Source organism: Mchenga conophoros, linkage group LG17, assembly GCF_057382185.1.
Source record: "Mchenga conophoros isolate Kocher_MC1m ecotype Shallow Benthic linkage group LG17, M_conophoros_male_GT1.1, whole genome shotgun sequence".
NCBI lineage: Eukaryota > Metazoa > Chordata > Actinopteri > Cichliformes > Cichlidae > Mchenga > Mchenga conophoros.
The window spans coordinates 34,328,408-34,334,561 of record NC_140542.1 but is presented as its reverse complement, the minus strand read 5'-3'; positions in this window follow the sequence as shown (position 1 = coordinate 34,334,561).

Below are 6,154 nucleotides of genomic sequence, written 5' to 3'. Positions count from 1 at the left end.
GAAATGATTCACAAACCATCAAGAACAGCCTTATTTGAAGTGTGGGGGCAGCTCTGCTGCTGCAACATTTTTCTTCATACAGCAGCATAATAACTATAAAGCTTCACACAGAGTGTGAGGAAATAACAATAATCTAGTTTGACGAATGTGTGGTACAGTTCTGGACAGTCGACTTACTTCTACAGTGGGTCTATATGCCCAAGAGGAGGCGGGGGGAGAGACGAGAATTCATTTACACCTACACTCTCCCTTTGCGGTGAAATCAAGAAATAAATGGCAGTGTGGTAGTCATCCCTTTACCTCATGATAAGTGTGACTTGCCTTGCCACGTGATAGTCCCAAAATGTACAGCGGAGAGGTCAGCCTTCGGGAAGAGACACAATGATTTAGGAGATAACAGTGACTGCAAAGGTGATGCTCTTTCTCTCTGTGCATGATGCATGCTGTTGCTCAGAAAAGAGAGAAAGATAGAAAGAATAGGAGATTGAGGTAGGAAGAGAGAGAAAAAAAAGCTGTTTATTGATACTGCTGGAAACTGTCCCCCTGGCCAGCTCTGACAAAAATGGATGATTTTTATTAAGAGCCTTGGCTTCGTATCTTCCATCTCATATATCTCTCCTAACAGAGGAAGGCCATCTTTGTACCAGTCGCAGAATGGGAGAGCCACACTGCTCTTATTTTGAGAGTGGAGGGTGGATTAGGGGGGTGGGAGTGGAGCTGTGGTTTTAAAGGTGAAGGAAAAAATCAAAGATAAATAAAGTAAAAAGACATTTTCTTATATTCAGACTGAAATGTGAAGTAGTGAAGTATATGACACAGCACATGCTAACGTACGCCTCAAGGTCGTATCCTTTCCAAAAAAGCGTGCAACCTTGACGTGGATGGTTGCCATGGCAGTGGCAAAGTGGCATTTGAGAGACATGCTGTCAGCTTGCTGACCTACAGCACATATCCTAAACATGTCCATATATGTTTTACACTTTTTTTTCCACTAAAACGTTGTTAGTGAGGACCACATAGCAGACTGAAGCTACCTGGCCAGTTTGGCTAAAGCTGAGCTCTTTGTGAAGTGCACTGTAGTGTTGTCATGTAAAGGGTAACAGTGCTAGTCAAAAGGGCTAGTGATAGTTATAGCAAATAGTTACAGCTCCAGCTTTTACAACATGTAAGTATTAGTGTTTCATGCAAACCTAGCAACGTGCTAACGTTAGCCGTTTAACTATTAGCAAATACCCTCTTGAGCGTTAGGTCATGTTTGAGGTAGCGGCTAGGAGCAATGGCTAATAGCCATTGATTTGCAAGCTAAACAGCAAACTCTTATGATGAAATATGATCAACCTATCTCTAATGATTGGCTATGTACCACAGGCCTTCAAGCTAGCTGTAGTTAAACCTTTACTCAAAAAGCCATCTCTAGACCCAGCAGTCTTAGCTAATTATAGGCCAATCTCCAACCTTCCTTTCATATCAAAAATCCTTGAAAGAGTAGTTGTCAAACAGCTAACAGATCATCTGCAGAGGAATGGCTTATTTGAAGAGTTTCAGTCAGGTTTCAGAGCTCATCACAGCACAGAAACAGCTTTAGTGAAGGTTACAAATGATCTTCTTATGGCCTCTGACAGTGGACTCATCTCTGTGCTTGTCCTGCTAGACCTTAGTGCAGCATTCGATACTGTCGACCATAATATCCTATTAGAGTGATTAGAACATGCTGTAGGTATTACAGGTACTGCACTGCAGTGGTTTGTATCATATCTATCTAATAGACTCCAATTTGTTCATGTAAATAGAGAGTCCTCGTCACACACTGAGGTTAATTATAGAGTTCCACAGGGTTCAGTGCTAGGACCAATTCTGTTTACATTATACATGCTTCCCTTAGGCAGTATCATTAGAAGACATAGCATACATTTTCACTGCTATGCAGATGACACCCAGCTCTATCTATCCATGAAGCCAGATAACACACACCAATGAGTTAAACTGCAGGAATGTCTTAAAGACATAAAGACCTGGATGGCCGCTAACTTTCTGCTTCTTAATTCAGATCAAACTGAGGTTATTGTACTCGGCCCTGAAAAGCCTAGAAATATGGTATCTAACCAGATTCTTACTCTGGATGGCATTACCTTGGCCTCCAGTAACACTGTGAGGAACCTTGGAGTCATTTCTGACCAGGACATGTCCTTCAATGCACATATTAAACAAATATGTAAGACTGCATTCTTCCATTTGCGCAACATCTCTAAAATTAGAAATATCCTGTCTCAGAGTGACGCTGAAAAACTAGTTCATGCATTTATTACTTCCAGGCTGGACTACTGTAATTCATTATTATCAGGATGTCCAAAAAACTCACTGAAAAGCCTTCAGCTAATCCAAAATGCTGCAGCAAGAGTACTGACAGGGACTAGAAAGAGAGAGCATATTTCTCCTGTTTTGGCTTCCCTTCATTGGCTTCCTGTTAAATCCAGAATTGAATTCAAAATCCTGCTCCTCACATACAAGGTCTTAAATAATCAGGCCCCATCTTATCTTAATGACCTTGTAGTACCATATCACCCTATTAGAGCACTTCGCTCTCGGTCTGCAGCCCTACTTGTTGTTCCTAGAGTATTTAAAAGTAGAATGGGAGGGAGAGCCTTCAGTTTTCAGGCCCCTCTTCTGTGGAACCAGCTTCCAGTTTGGATTCGGGAGACAGACACTATCTCTACTTTCAAGATTAGGCTTAAAACTTTCCTTTTTGCTAAAGCATATAGTTAGGGCTGGACCTCCCTTAGTTATGCTGCAATAGACATAGGCTGCCGGGGGATTCCCATGATGCATTGAGTTTTTCCTTTCCAGTCACCTTTCTCATTCACTATGTATTAACAGACCCCTCTGCATTGAATCATATCTGTTATTAACTTCTGTCTCTCTTCCACAGCATGTCTTTTATCCTGTCTTCCTTCTCTCACCCCAACTGGTCGCAGCAGATGGCCGCCCCTCCCTGAGCCTGGTTCTGCCGGAGGTTTCTTCCTGTTAAAAGGGAGTTTTTCCTTCCCACTGTTGCCAAAGTGCTTGCTCATAGGGGGTCATATGATTGTTGGGTTTTTCTCTGTATCTATGAAGCGCCTTGAGGCGACTTATGTTGTGATTTGGCGCTATATAAATAAAATTGAATTGAATTATGTTAATAGACTGATAATTTATGTAACACAATTATTGTTGTCTAAAAAGTGTTTTTCTTAAATCCAGAAACTGAAGCAGTAAAAACGTACTCGCTATATTTGATAAGCAATGAAAATATGGTGCCACGTCAACAGAAGTACAGCAATACCTCAGACAACCTTGCACCACCTAAGTGAATTTTGAAATAACTTGTCATATCTGTATACTCAGTGTTGGGACTAACGCGTTATTAAGTAACGCGTTACAGTAACTACGTTATTATTGTGGTAACGAGCACGGTAACTAGTTATTATGCCAAAATCAGGAACGTGTTAGTCGTTACTGGGATTTAGATAGGGTCGTTACTCGTTACTTCGTGTGGTGGCTATCGCGGAGCTTCCACAGATTCAGTAACATTAGCAAGTGGTGGAGGCCAGCATGTGGATGAAGGAAAAGGGACGCAGAAGGAAAAGAGACCCGAGGCGGCCGCCGGTCCAAGTGTGAACTGAACTTCAGGTAAGAAGTTATGACCTGCAGTCTCTCTGGGTCAGATATAAACCAAGCTTAGGTGGAGTTTATTTTCGTTATTCTGACTTTTTCCGTACTGCGTGCTAGCTAGCATGACGGAGTTTCTATACAGCTGGGTGGGTGCTATGAAGTTAATGATGTTGAACTTTATTTTGTTCATAAGTTATTAGAGTTGCCAACTGGTATTCAGAAAAAATATTACGCGTTTCTTATTGAGGTGAAAAGGAACAGTTTGTCCCGTAATTCAGCTACAATGAAAAAGGCACAAAGCTGGAGTTATTCTGTGTTTACGCTGCACAGCTGCCTCTTCTTCTCTCATTCTCCCCCCTCCCTCTCCCGTTTCTACTTCAATCATGAAAACTGATCAATGATCAGCTAATCGGCTCTCTTGTTTGTTTATCGCTCACTTTGCGCCGAAAGAGGAAACCAGCGGATGTTGCGATAAACAACAGCAGCATGTTTAAGCTTGATCAGCTGTTGTTAGAATTTATTTAATATTAATTTCTAGTATCAGCTGATGTTTGCTGGAGCCACAGCTTCAAAAAAGCTGCTGGTCATGATATGGTTTGGTTATCTGGTGAGAGGGAAACATGTATATGAAACCAGGAGATGTCCTTACTGGATCATCAGAGCTGAACAGGTGATGGAGAAACAGGTTTACCTTTTAGGTGACATGAATGAGTTGAAGGGAAGTTATGAACTGTTTCTGAGAGACAAATAACCCCAGGATCCTTTTTTAGGTAGCTGACAGCTGGTAACTGTGCAGGTGCGGATCTAGCAAAGTGTTGCCAGGGGGCATGTAGGGCATTAACAGGGAAAGGGGGGCACAAAGAAATACTTTTCTTTCTTATTCTCATTTAAAATGTCTAGCTTTTAAAAAATAATTATCTGAATCTTACAACAAACGATTGATAGATTGATCCATATATACCATCAAAACAGTGAACATCACTGTCACAACAGTGTTTGTTTTCATTCAAAGGCTTTATGATTTTTCCTATAATGGTGGGCCGGTCTCTAGTCAAAATGCCTGGGCCAATTTTCTGTCCCAGTCCAGCTCTGTATGCAGCTCATCTGCAGTCTGGTGTTACCTACATCTTCCTATTCAGAGGGCAGAATTTCCGAGTTCTGAGTACAATCGAAAGCACCACGACTGCAGTTTTTGTGTTGGATGTAAAAGGTACACATGACGCTGTGACGTAGGCTAGAATCATGGCAGCAGTCAATGACGGTCCAGGCGTGGGATTTCTCTCGTGGAAATATGCACATTATCTTTTCCTTTCTATTGGTAGGTGGCACAGTGCACTTGTGGCAAGTAAGCAAGCTAGAAGACTGGCAAAGTTATGGAAGCAACACATTAACAAGAGAATTCTGAGTAAAACCAAAGTTACTTTCCCTAGTAACTAGTTACTTTGAAAGTAACGAGTAACTTGAAGTAACTGAGTTACTTTTGAGAGAAGTAACTAGTAATGTAACTAAGTTACTATTTTAAAGTAACTTACCCAACACTGTGTATACTACAGCTATGGTCAGACAACCTAAAAATACCATTGTTATTAATGTTTTTGCTTATATTATTATTATTATTATTAATATATATTATTATTATTATTATTATTATTATTATTATTATTAAATGCCTCCTGATTTTTTTTCTTTTTTTGCCTGTGTATCAAAGATGTTATTGGGCTGATGGGGTCAGCTGTATATCCTGAGTCAATGCAGAAAGACAGAGTATTAAGCAAACCAATGCCAAAGTTTAATTTAGAATAGCAGTTTTTGGACTATGGGGAGAAGGACCAATGTGGAAACCCATGCAGTCACCAGGAGAACCTGCAAAGTCCTCAAAGACTGAGGCCCTAGCTGACAAAGCGCTTCAAAACAAAAATGTTCTTGCGGTGGGGGGACAGGGTGAATCTATGCACCACTGTGTCTTTCCAGATCAAAAGCAACAATTTAACAATTGCTACTTGGTACTAAACGCCAGACCCAATAGTTTTCACTAAAGACATACATCTTTAAAAATAGACCACAAGTATAATGTATGGTTGAACTTTTATAAACTCACAATCATTTCAGTTGGTCATTGTAGTTTTAGCACAAGCTACTCAAACATGAGCACTGAAAACACTATGCACATTAAAATGATTGCTAATGTTAAACAGTTTTGCTCTTGTCTATTTTCTTAATGCATCTTCTTTCTTTCAAATAATGCAATTAGCAAATATCAGTGTAATCAGAGTCACGAACTATGCTTTCAAATTTTTCTAACCCGTTTCTACAGTTTTTCTGCTATCAGGTGTCTCTTAAAGGATTTCAAGATTGACTGTGTAGAGCACAGTCAAAGGCTGTTTTCTATTACTTTTCATTCTCTGCTCAAAGCGCCAGTATGTCTAAGTGTTATAGCAACAATTTTGCCTGCCACAATATACTCACATAAACGTCAGCAGTCTACCAAACCAAGCATCACAACCCT